General features: G+C 43.4%; 2 non-coding genes across 2 annotated transcripts; both read right to left on the reverse strand.

Moving 5' to 3' along the window:
- Positions 1 to 925: 925 nt before the first annotated feature.
- LOC112086300 lies at positions 926 to 1032 on the reverse strand. The gene has a single exon (XR_002899422.1). It is a non-coding gene; the product is annotated as a small nucleolar RNA R71 (small nucleolar RNA).
- A 10694-nt stretch (positions 1033 to 11726) lies between these two features.
- On the reverse strand, positions 11727 to 11833 carry LOC112086381. The gene has a single exon (XR_002899496.1). It is a non-coding gene; the product is annotated as a small nucleolar RNA R71 (small nucleolar RNA).
- Between the last annotated feature and the right edge of the window lie 1424 nt (positions 11834 to 13257).

The following is a 13257-nucleotide window of genomic DNA, read 5'->3' on the forward strand; positions in this document are numbered from 1 at the left end:
GGAGATTGATAGCCCTGAGACCTAAAAAGTCTTGTCTATCAATTGGCGCCGTTGCCAAATTGTGGAGTGTTTAGCATTAAGCTATGATCTTTTCTTCAGATCAAGTGCTTATTTTTTGTTTTTACTGATTACTTTCAAGTTCTGTTTGTGATTTCAGGTGAATGGACACCAGGTCCAGATCAAGAAGTTGTGGTCCACATTTCCCTCTCAACGACAACATTAATCTTTTGGTACCAAGGAGGAGAAGGGACAGGCGTGGAAGAGAGATTGATCAGGCTGATATGGAAGATCAAAGAGAGCATGTGGTTGACATAGAACAACCGGCTCAGGAGCAACAGGCTCAGGGTAATGGAGCTGGTAATGCAGCTGGTAATGGAGTTGGTCAAGGGTTACATCAGGGTAATGTTCATCAGGAACAGGTGCATCAACAGCAAGCTTATGTTCACCAGTGACAAGCACCAGCTCATCAGCAGAGGCATCAGGCCAATGTACAGCAAAGACAACAAGTGCACCACCAACATCAGCCTTTCCAACACCAGCAAAGGAGATATGAGCAGCCACATGTCTATGTTGGAGAAAATGACAGGGCAAATGCTCACCAGTATGGAGAAGGAATTCAGGCACCACCTGTGCAAAACAATAACTTTGAAGTGAAGGCATCCTTGTTGAATATGGTCCAGAACTCAAAGTTCCATGGATTAGTAATGGAAGATCCCTTGGAACACTTGGATCAATTTGATAAAGTTTGTGACTTGACAAAGATAAATGGAGTTTCTGAGGACAGTTTCAAGCTCAGATTATTCCCCTTCAGTCTTGGTGACAAAGCTCACCAATGGAGAAGAATCTTCCAAGAGGCTCCATTCAAACCTGGGAGCAATACAAGCAATCCTTTCTATCTAAGTTCTTCTCCACCTCCAGAACAGCAAAGCTAAGAAACCAAATCTCTAGCTTCGCTCAGCACAGCAATGAGAGTTATGGTGAAGCATATGAGAGATTAAGGAGCTACACCAACCAATGCCCACACCATGGGTTTAGTGAGGCTTCTCTTCTCAGCACACTTTATATAGGAGCTCTTCCCAAGATTAGAAACCAGCTGGATACTGCTTCCAATGGGAACTTTCTGGGAAAGGAGATTCATGCTGCTTTAGAGCTAGTGGAGAACTTAGCAATGAGCAATGACACTTATGGTGAAGACTATGACATATCAAACAGATCTGAAGGCTCGAGCTCAGAAAAGAGGCTCACTAGAGAAGTTAAGGAGTTGAGGAGTGAATTGGACAAGTTGAAATTCACCACTCAAAAGACAATGCACTTTGTAGGAGAGTATGAGGAACCTTCTTATATCTTTGAGAACATAAGTGAAGAAGGTCTGACCCATGAGGAGCTTAACTAAATTGGGAATCAGAGATTCCAGAGATATCAGTATGGCAATGCCAATCAGAACCTCTCTTACAGGAATCACAATGTAGCAAACCCACAAGACCAGGTCTATCCCGATTCTCAAGCTCTAAAGAACTTTGTTCCCAAGAACAACTTTCAAGGGTCATTTCAACCCAAGAATCAGTTTGCTCAGAATCAGGGTTTTGGTCAGCAACAGCAACCATTTCAGGGTACTGGTTTCAGTTCACAGCAACAGCAAAAGGCACCACCATGGTTTGGTCCACCACAGTTCCAGCAGCAAGCGCCGGTTCAACACCAGTTTCAGCCACCATCGGTTCAGCAGCAGCCACATATGGGGTCAGATATGGTTGGGATTCTGCAAGAACTGCTTCAGGGTCAACAGATATTTGCAAGCCAGAATGCAGCCATGCAGCAGAAAATCAAGGAATTGAAGCAAAACCAGGCTTCAAGCTGAAGGAACCAAGGCCATCTACCTGGAAAACCTGAACCTAACCCCAAGGAATATGCTAAAGCCATTACACTGAGGAGTGGAAAGGAGTTACCTGGTATTGAGAACAACAATGTGATCATTGAGGACAATGATCAAAATGAGGGGGAGGCAGCCTTAAAAGATGATCAAGTTGCTAAGAAATCAAGGAAACAAAAGGGTAAAAAGGTAGCAAAGGAACCTGAACCAGAAAAGGTATATGGGCCACCACCTCCATATTAACCCAAGCTCCCATTTCCGGGGAGATTTAAGAAGCAGCTTGTAGACAAGGCAAGAGCTGTATTTGAGAAGGCACTCAATGAGACACCACTCACTATGCCTCTCATTGATGTATTTCTAATGATGCCAAAGATGGGTAAGTTTTTGAAGGATGCCATTCTGAACAAGACTAAAGAGCTTCAAGGCATGGTGGTACTAAGTCGTGAATGCAGTGCTATCATTCAGAAGAAGTCCATTCCAAGAATGCTGACTGATCCAGGGAGTTTCACACTCCCTTGTGCCATTGGAGCTCTGCTATTTTCTGGATGTCTTTGTGATCTAGGAGCATCTGTCAGTTTGATGCCATTCTCAATAGCAAAGAAGCTGGGCTTTAGAGTCTTCAAACCTGCAAGGATCTCTCTTATCCTTGCAGACAGATCAGTTAGATTACCTGTTGGGATGTTTGAAGATCTGCCTGTCAAGATTGGTGGTTTTGAGGTTCTAACTGATTTTGTTGTGCTGGAAATGGATGATGAACCAGTTGATCCTCTTATCTTAGGCAGGCCATTCCTGGCCACAGCAGGAGCTATTATTGAGGTGTGAGAAGCTCAAGTTTGATGTGAATGAGATGATGAAGAAACCCACCATTGAAGGTCAATGCTTCTATGTGGAGACAATGGATCACTTGGCTGATGAGTTGCTTGAGGAACTGAATACTGAGGACCCTCTTCAAGCTGCTCTAACTCAAGAACAAGGAGACAATGGGCTCTTAGCAGAAGAAATTGAGGCGTACAAGCTGTATTTGGACAATGCTAGAGAACTTGGTCCTGAGACAAGGTTTTTGGAACTGGAACAAAGTGGCTCTGAGGTTTTGGCTATCAAAGGATTAGACATTAGCCAATGCAGCTTGGACAAGGATTGGAATGAGGCTGATGCACCCCCTGTTGAGCTCAAGCCTCTACCAACAGGGCTCAGGTATGCCTTCTTGGGCTTAAACTCCACATATCCAGTGATCATCAATGATAGCTTATTAGAGCATGAAGAGAGTGCATTGCTTAGTGAGATAAGAAAGTTCTAGAGAGCCATAGGACACTCTTTGGCTGATATTAGAGGGATCTCTCTTGACATATGCACCCATAGGATACACCTGGAGGACCAATCTATGTCCTCTATTGAGCATCAACGACGTCTTAACCCAAACCTCAAGGAGGTGGTTAGAAGGAGATACTCAAGCTACTTGAGGCAGGGATAATTTACCCAATCTCTGACTCAAGGTGGGTATCTCCTGTACACGTTGTGCCCAAGAAAGGTGGGATCACAGTGGTTAAAAACGAGAAGGATGAGCTGATAGCTACTAGGACTATAACAGGACAGATAATGTGTATAGATTATAGAAAGCTCAATGCAGCCTCTTGAAAGGATCATTTTCCTTTGCCTTTCATTGATCAGATGCTAGAGAGGCTTGAAAACCACCCCTTCTTTTGCTTTCTTGATAGGTACTTGGGTTTCTTTCAAATCCCCATAGATCTCCGAGATCAAGAGAAAACAACATTTACATGCCCTTATGGCACATTTGCATACAGGCGCATGCGTTTTGGTCTTTGTAATGCCCCTGCCACATTTCAACGTTGCATGATGCATATATTCTCTGACATAATTGAAGAGAAGGTGGAGGTGTTCATGGATGATTTTAGTGTCTATGGCTCCTCCTTCTCGGATTGTCTCTCTAATTTGTCACAGATCTTGGAGAGATGTGAGCAGCATAACTTGGTGTTGAATTGGGAGAAATGCCACTTCATGGTGCAGGAAGGAATTGTACTTGGGCATAAGGGCATAGAGGTGGACAGAGAAGGGCATAGAGGTTGACAGAGCAAAGGTGGAAGTGATGGTGAATCTGCAAACTCCCACTTCAGTCAAAGGGATAAGAAGTTTCCTTGGGCATGCAGGGTTTTACAGAAGATTCATCAAAGATTTCTCAAGAATAGCTAGACCCTTGACAAGGCTGTTGTGTAAAGAAGTTGATTTCATATTTGATGCTGAGTGTGAAGAGGCCTTCAAGATGATCAAGGATTCATTAGTCAGTGCACCAATTGTCCAAGCCCCAGACTGGTCCCTTCCTTTTGAGGTTATGACAGATGCATCTGATTTTGCAGTTGGAGCTGTACTTGGCCAAAGGAAGGATAGGAAGCTTCATGTCATCTACTATGCTAGTAAAACCATTGACTCTGCCCAAGATATGTATGCTACCACTGAGAAGGAAATGTTGGCAATAGTCTTTGCTTTTGACAAATTCAGAAGCTACCTGGTGGGATCAAAAGTCATTGTATATACTGATCATGCAGCCCTCAGGTATCTGATGACCAAGAAAGATGCTAAGCCTAGACTATTGAGATGGGTCGTTCTACTTCAGGAGTTTGATATGGAAGTACAAGATAAAAAGGGTATAGAGAATGGAGCTGCAGACCATCTCTCTAGGTTGAGAGTAGACTCTTAAGTCCCTCTTAATGACAGTCTTCCTGAGGAATCATTGATGGTGCTCAACTCTTATTTGGAGTTTGAAGAAATGGATAGCATCCAAGAGAAGAGAATGCCCTGGTTTGCTGATATTGTGAACTTTCTTGCTTGTGGAGTGGAACCACCTGAACTTGATGCTTACCACAGAAAGAAGTTCTTCAGAGATGTCCAAAGATACCATTGGGATGAGCCCTACCTGTATGTCCTGAACAAAGATCAGCTGTATAGAAGGTGTCTTGCTGAGGAGGAGATGCAACCTGTGTTGCAAGAGTGTCATAGTTCAGCTTTTGGGGGTCACATGGGAGCATTCAAGAGTGGGTTTTGGTGGCCCACAATGTTCAAGGATGGTCAGCTGGTTGTTTCATCATGTGATGCCTGTCAGAGGCATGGAAACATTTCAAAGAGGAGTGAGATGCCTCAAAACCCAATACAAGAGGTTGAGATCTTTGATTGCTGGGGAGTTGACTTTATGGGGCCTTTCATTTCATCTTATGGGAATCAGTATATTCTAGTGGCTGTGGACTATGTGTCCAAGTGGGTTGAGGCTATTGCTTCTCCTACAAATGATTCCAAGGTAGTAGTGAAGTTGTTCAAGAACATTATCTTCCCAAGATTTGGAGTACCCAGGGTTGTTATTTCTAATGGAGGATCTCATTTTGTGAACAAGAGTTTGGAAGGATTGCTGAGAAAGCATGGAGTGAAACACAAGGTAGCTACTCCTTATCATCCTCAAACTAGTGGCCAGGTTGAAGTATCTAATAGACAAATTAAGGCTATTCTTGAGAGGACTGTTAGCTCAAGCAGAAAAGATAGGAGCAAAAGGCTGGATGATGCATTGTGGGCTTATAGAACTGCCTTTAAAACTCCAATTGGGACATCACCTTTCAATCTGCTATATGGGAAGAGCTGCCACCTTCCTGTTGAGCGGAGTACAAGGCTTTGTGGGCTGTGAAGTTGCTGAACTTTGATATCAAGACAGCTCAAGAGAAAAGGGTCATTCAACTCCATGAACTTGAAGAGATCAGGCTGGGGGCTTTTGAGAGCTCCAAGATTTATAAAGAAAAGACCAAAGCTCTACATGATCAATAGATTCTGAAAAGGGAGTTCAAGGAAGGTGATCTGGTGTTGCTGTTTAACTCTAGGCTTAAGTTGTTTCCTGGAAAACTTAAGTCTAGATGGTCTGGTCCCTTTAAAGTTCTTGAGGTCAGGCATATGGAGCTGTTGAGTTAGAAGGCAAGAATGGTCAAGAGTTTGTGGTAAATGGCCAAAGGATCAAACACTACCTAGTTTCACAAGGGAAGGAGGAAGGTACATCAGTTTCCCTTCGTGATCCACCACCAGCCTGTTAAGCAGGTTTCCAAAGTCAAACTTAGAGACTTTAAACAAAGTGCTCTTGGGAGACACCCCAAGCTATCCTTTGTAAATATGCTTTTAATCTTTTCCTTTCTTTCTTTTTTATGTTTTAGGATGTTTTGATGGGTTTGTTTAGTTTCTACAGGTTACAGGTTTGAGTTTGAACTCATGGAAAGTAATTGCAAAATGAAAAGAAATGAAGAAGTGGGAAAAGATTTATGCTCGGCCTTGAGCATGCTAACCGGCCACGGCCAAGATTCAAGCGTGGCAAGCTTTTTAGCCAAGCCACGAGAGAGTAATCATGATTTGAAGTGTGACTGTGGCAAGAAGACGCATCATTCGGGGTTTGCCACGGTGAGCTTGCACGGGGAGAAGACTTGGCCGTGGCAATATAGAGATGAAGGAACCAAGCTTCGGTGTTTGACATGGTGAGCTTTCACGGGGAGAAGACTTGGCCGTGGCAAAGCAAAAACAGATGGACCAAGCTTCGGGGTTTGACACGAGGACGGTGCCACGATCAACCAGGCCGCGGCAGAAAAACACAGATCTTCGGCGTTTGACACGGTCACCAAGGTTGGGTTTTTAACAGAAAACAATGGTGGAAACTTCTTGTACACCTTCAAGCTCTTACAAAATGAGAAGGTTCAAGTTCTGTTGCCACACCCAGCCATCACCACCCTCACAGAAAGGCACAATGTCTCCTTTATTGTTCTAAAGGATCAGCTCTACAACCCAGCCATTGACCCCCCAATTCGCAAATGCAAGAGGACCGCAGGATCCAAGGGTAAAGAGCCAGTTGAAGAGCAGAGCACAGCTAGGGCTTCCGGTTGTGAGAATGAGGAGCCAAGAGATCTTGACAGAAGGATGGGGGCAGGCTGGTACCATTTTGATCCTTAGTATGGGGTGAACCTGAGTATCACACAAAAAAGCTGTATTCAAGAGTTAACAGCCTTCAGAAATGGTGCAAATGGCAAGACAAAACGATCCACAAGCTAGTTGACTGTGTTAGGCAACTAAAGAAGAAGGTGAAGAAACTCACAGCTCCAGCCACCTCACCCAAACGAGATACAAGAGAAGAGGTGGGAGAAAGCTCAGCAGCTCAGGACCTTGCGTTCCCACCAGGAAAAGAAGACTGGATCAACCCGGCCACAGTGTTCTTACCAGACTCACCTGAGAGCAGCCCACCTAGACACTCAACTACATCCTGCTCCACCTCCAATCCATCCCACTACCTGGGATCCGACCTCAGCGATTGAGGTAAACACTCCACCCTTGTAAATATGCATATAACTTAGCTCATTTTCTCTTTGCATTTTGTGATTTTGCTTTGCACTTCTCCTTCATGCTTTTATAACACAAGGGACTGTGTTATTTAAGTGTGGGGGAGGGGTTTTGTGTTTACTAATTATGTTTATTATGCTCTTATTTTCTTTTTTACTTTGAGTCTCATTTTGCATTCATCTAAGTGCATATAAAAAAAAAAAAAAAATTTCACAAAAAAATGCTCATGTAGTTGCATTCACATTTTAGGTTGAGTCTAGTTTGCATTTTCATATAGGTTGCATCATATGCAAATGGGAGTAATGATAGATTTTTTCTTGAAGAGAGCATCATTTTAAAAGCTTGGTCCCTTAAGGCATTTCAAAACTGGTATGAAATCAAGTGTGAACAATGCTTTGAACTGGTGTCTCAATACTTCTGTGCTAGCTGAATCAAGTTATGAATAGCCTCAACCTTGCTTAAGTGAGAACCCTTGAATTTGACATCTAATTATCATGTTTGTGCATATCATTGTGAATTCATGGGTACCACATAAATATTTGAGCTTTCTTATCCCTTTTTATCACTCTTGCTAGCTCAAATAGCTGATCTCTCATCTTGAGACAGTTCCCTGCCTTTAGCCAAACCTTTCTTTGAAGCCTGAAACCCCCTTCTTGTGTGCATGATTTGTGAGGCCTTGTTTCTAGTAGACTTGGTAAAAAGTGTTGGGTTTAGAGCGACAAAGATAGTGCTGCATGTAGATACTAGTCCAACATCAAGGGCTAGTCTAGGTTTAGGTGAAAGTGAGAGCATTGATTTTGAGTGTGTGAGCTGAAAAGAAAAAAATCTGAGTGATGAAATTGGAAACAACCGGATCAGTTAGGGGAATGAATGCTTAAATGAAAGAAAGTGAGTGTGTGCTGAAATGTAAAGCTCATGTGTTGAAATGAAAAGGGTCTCATAAAAAAAAAAAAGAGAAAAGAGAAAAGATTCAAAAAGAGGCTGAATTAAAGAAGAGCTTGTGTGTTAAAGAAAAGAAACTCACTAAGTGGTTGTTAAAGAAAGCATTCCCCTTAAGAGATGAAATGAAGAGAGTGATGAGAGCTGTTTAAGTGTCAAGGATAAAATGCCATTTGGGGGTGAGTCGACTAGAGAAAGAGTCTTGAGAAGTTTAAAGTTGAGTGTGAAAAGCATTTTGGGTGTGGGGTAGATGTAGTTCTATCTTTGTATGCATCCATTGCTTTTTACCCTTAGCATTTTAATAAAGTTTACTAATTTTTGAGTGATCCCCTTGCATGGAGTACCAGTTACTTGATTGAGATCATTTTAATCTCAAAACCCAGTCCCAAGCCTAATGAATTCACTTGATCTGCATGAACATGATCCACTTGAAACTTTAAATGAATGTCAAAAGGTTGAGGCTAGGAATGCTTGTGAAGGTTGGTGCTTGAGTTTGGTTCATTTGGTGACAAGTATGGCTAATTTTATGAGTAAACCAGTTTGCATTGCAGCCTAGAACTGATGACTTGAACAATGATTTACAATGACTTGAACATTGAACCCTAAACCGAGGCAAGGATTTTTACGACCAAAAAGCTTACCGCGGTACACAGCCCTCGGCCATTTTCCTTACCCCGGGAAGGTTTTTACGACCAAAAGTTGCCCTTGCCCGCGCAATTCAGAAATCAGCAATGCGGGGAACCTTCCGGTCCGAATCAGTTGGCGGGGTCTTCACCAAAGTTGGAGATAATCAAGCAAAGATTCCAGAACAGTTGGAATAATCCAATTCGGACCAGTGGAGAGAACGATATGGCTTCCGGAGCGTTCACCAGCCTTGCACGTACCCGAGAACTGAACGGCGAACTTCAAAGATCATGGCGAACGGAGCCTTTCCTGTCCGAACCAGCTTACCCAGTCTTCATCAAAGTTCGAGATCCATGGAAGATCTTCTCAGAGCATTTAGAATCGCTCAATTCGGAGAAAAGGTTTGGAAGATAGGGTCTCCGGAGTTCACATCGGTCTAAAAGTCTATTTTCCGGTAATTTCAATGCGGCGCAAAGATGTGAAATCCAGCAAGCCTTCCGCTCCCCAAGCTCCGATGGTTTCTTCACCAAAGTTCGAGCTTATTGAGTCATCTTTACTGTGGAACTGGTCCCAGAGCAATTGGATTCGTGTGCTGAAAGTTATCGCTTCCGGAAGGTGACATGGTCGATACAAGCCTAAAATGAGTTGCGATACGCGCTAAGTGTCTTCACAAGCCTCGGTATCTTTACCTTGGCATCACTCAAGTCGAGGCTCATATCTTGGAAGTATTTTGGACCAGACCTCGTCCCAAAGCCTTGGCATGATTAGATAGAGGCATGCATACGTAAAAACTGAAGCTGGAAACGACTAAGTGTTGAGAGTACACCTCGGTGTAATGACCTCGGCGTGCATGCCGGACTGTGTTCTCCCAAGCACCTCGACATCATGACCCCTTGACATTTTATCCCGAGGTCCCTTGTCACGAACCCAGAATCAAGAACATAGTAGCTCAAGAACACACACGTGAGGATGGATCAAAGACTAGGGTTCATGCATGTTCTTGACGTGTTCTTCACGAGATCTTCATCCGGATCCTGACTCACGTGCACACCTCGGCATGAAGACCTCGGCTTCACTTTCCGACACACCGTGGCACTCACCCATCAACCCAAGAGGGCGGTTCAGTACCCGGTTTGTTCCGGGCTGACCCGCGACACTTTCCCTTTGCTATAAATACATTTTGAGACTAAAAACCTAGTTATCTTATCTCTTATCTGTTTTTAGCTTTAAGAACTTGCCTCTTTTGTGAAACTTGATTAATCTAATCCGATATCTCGTTTTTGCATCAGAATCTTGTTCTTTCTTTATTTCTTTTATCATCCAAACATCAAACTCCTTATCATGACTAGCTACACGTCTTGCAAAGGACTTAGTGAGCTCGTTATGATTAGTGAGTAGTCGTTTAAGCGGCTTTAGATAGGTAGATTAGGGTGCTTTCAAGGTGGATTAATGGGTTTAGGTGTCTAGTCTTGCATGTTTCATTCCTTAACCGACGAGATCTCTAGGCTGGATCCAAGCACATCACATGAGGTTCAGATCTGAGACATATCTCGCATCAAAAGTGTTTGTAGAAATGTCTGAACCACTCGGTTAAGGGTTTAAGAGTCTTTCATCGCGAGAGCGATAGTTTGTTTTCTTAAATTACATTTTTGAACCGATTCTTATTGCTGACTGATTTATGATTCTCAAAAGGGATTTTGGTATGAAAAAGGATCAGTTTAGATGTTTAATACTTTCATGAGAAGATTAACATGCCTTCAGTTCAAAGTTAAATGAAATCGCTTGATAACATGATTCATTAACCCATTAGTCTAACTTGGAAGCACCCGAGTCAAATATCCTGTCTAAAGCTTCTGCCTTTATCATTCATTACCATCATCTGAATCACCTGTTTGTTATTTGCATCTTGATTAGTTTAAATCTCTGCTTTTATTTAACTTTATTGCTCATTTGCCTGTTAATCATCGTCACCAAACTTTTATCGTCTTGACTTGACTTAAGTGAACAAATGACATAGGCTAGTGTCTCGTTTACAAGCTTGGTTTGACACCCCTTATACTACTCTGACAAGGGGATTGATAACCTTCTAAGAGCTTGAAAACTCTTACTTATCAATTGGCGCCGTTGCCAACTTGTAGGAGCATTAGTCTCTTGTTTGTTCTTGAGTTCAAGCTTTTCTTTCCTTTGTTTTACTAACTTCTTTCCAAGTTCTTGTTTTGTTTTCAGGTGCATGAATACCAGGTCTCGGAGCACAGGATCGCTTTTCCCATACGACGATAACATCGACAGATTAGAAAGGGGAGCTCGCGAGAAAGAACGGCACTTTGACAGACTTGGAATGGCAGAACAACAGAGAATGGAGCAACAAGCTCAGGCAGCCGAGCACCAGGCTCAGGCTAATCAGGCGCAGGCAGGAAGAAATGAACAACAAGCCTATGTTAATCAGCAACAGGCTCAAAGAAACGAACAGCTTGCTCAGCAAAACCAACACCAAGCGAATATAAATGAACAACAAGCCCATCATGTTCATCCGCCACCGCCCGAAGTTCAGAGACAACATCCTCCAATCTGTGTTGGAGAGAATGACCGAGCTAATGCGCACCAATACCGAGCTGGAATTCAAGCTCCACCAGTTCAAAACAACAACTTTGAAGTTAAAGCTTCCCTGCTCAATATGGTGCAAAACTCAAAGTTCCACGGTCTGGCTGGAGAAGACCCTCTCGAACATCTAGATCAATTTGATCGGGTTTGCGACTTAACCAAGATAAATGGCGTCTCCGAAGATAGCTTCAAGCTACGCTTGTTCCCTTTCAGCCTCGGTGATAAAGCACACCAGTGGGAAAAGAATATACCGAGGGGTTCTATACAAACCTGGGAGCAGTGTAAACTGGCGTTCATATCAAAGTTCTTTTCCACATCACGCACGGCTAAGCTCAGGAATCAGATCTCAAGTTTCACGCAGCACAATAACGAGAGCTTTAGTGAAGCTTGGGAACGGTTTAGAAGCTACACTAACCAATGCCCACACCACGGCTTCTCAGAGGCATCACTCTTGAGTACTTTATACCGAGGTGCACTCCCCAAGATCAGAAACCAACTCGATACAGCTTCAAATGGAAATTTTCTTGGGAAAGAGATCAATGCGGCAATGGAACTAGTCGAGAACCTAGCCATGTCTAATGACACGTATGGAGAGGACTTTGATAGAGCAAACCGTACAGAGGGATCTAGTGATGAACAGTGCATGAAAAAGGATATAAGAGAGCTTCAGAGTAAGCTTGACAAGGTTTTGATGGCGACTCAAAAGCCAATACACTTTGTAGGCGAGTTTGATGAGCAAGGGCCAAGTTTTGACAATGTTAATGAAGATGGTCTAACACAAGAGGAGCTGAATTACATAGGGAATCAGCAGAGGTATCAGCGGTTTAACAACTACAACAGTAACCCAAACCTCTCATACAGAAACCCGAATGTCGCTAACCCTCAAGACCAAGTGTACCCTGCTCAACAACAACAACAAAGCTATGCTCGAAAGGCTCCTTTTCAGAATACATTCCAGCCCAAGCAACAGTTCAGTGGGCAACAGCACGGTTACACTCAGCAGAATCAAGCGGCTCAGAGTAACAACTTCAACAACCAACCGCAGCAACACAAGTTTCCACCAGGGTTCCATCCGCAACCGATGGGTAATCAACAACAGATTCAGGGAACGGGTCAGAATCAAATGGGGAACGACGTCTGTGGGATACTACAGCAACTGTTACAGGGCCAGCAAAGGGTTGAGAGCCAGCACGCGACAATGCAGCAAGATATCAGAGAGGTTAAGCAGAATCAAGCTTCTACATCATCAAGAGGCCCGGCTTTACCAGATAAACCGGAGCCAAAACCTAAAGAGTATGTGAACGCCATCACATTGAGGAGTGGTAAGGAATTACAAACTCTTGAGAGTCTTTTGAAGAAGCACGGAGTAAAGCACAAGGTAGCCACTCCTTATCATCCGCAAACCAGCGGCCAAGTGGAGGTTTCCAACCGTCAGATAAAGGCCATTTTGGAGAGGACCGTGAACTCATCCAGGAAGGATTGGAGCAAGAAACTTGACGATGCCCTGTGGACTTACAGAACCGCCTACAAGACCCCCATTGGGACTTCACCATTTAACTTGCTCTATGGGAAAAGCTGTCATCTACCGGTTGAGTTGGAATACAAGGCCTTGTGGGCAGTGAAACTTCTGAACTTTGACATCAAGATCGCACAAGAAAAGAGGGTTTTACAGCTTCATGAGCTTGAGGAGATCCGGTTAGATGATTTCGAGAGCTCTAAGATCTAGAAAGAAAGAACCAAGGCGCTCCATGACAAGAAGATACACAAGAGAGAGTTCAAAGAAGGGGACCAAGTTCTGTTGTTTAACTCAAGACTCAAGCTGTTCCCTGGGAAGCTGAGGTCTAGGTGGTCCGGTCAGT

This window comes from Eutrema salsugineum, unplaced genomic scaffold, assembly GCF_000478725.1.
Source record: "Eutrema salsugineum unplaced genomic scaffold, Eutsalg1_0 scaffold_21, whole genome shotgun sequence".
NCBI lineage: Eukaryota > Viridiplantae > Streptophyta > Magnoliopsida > Brassicales > Brassicaceae > Eutrema > Eutrema salsugineum.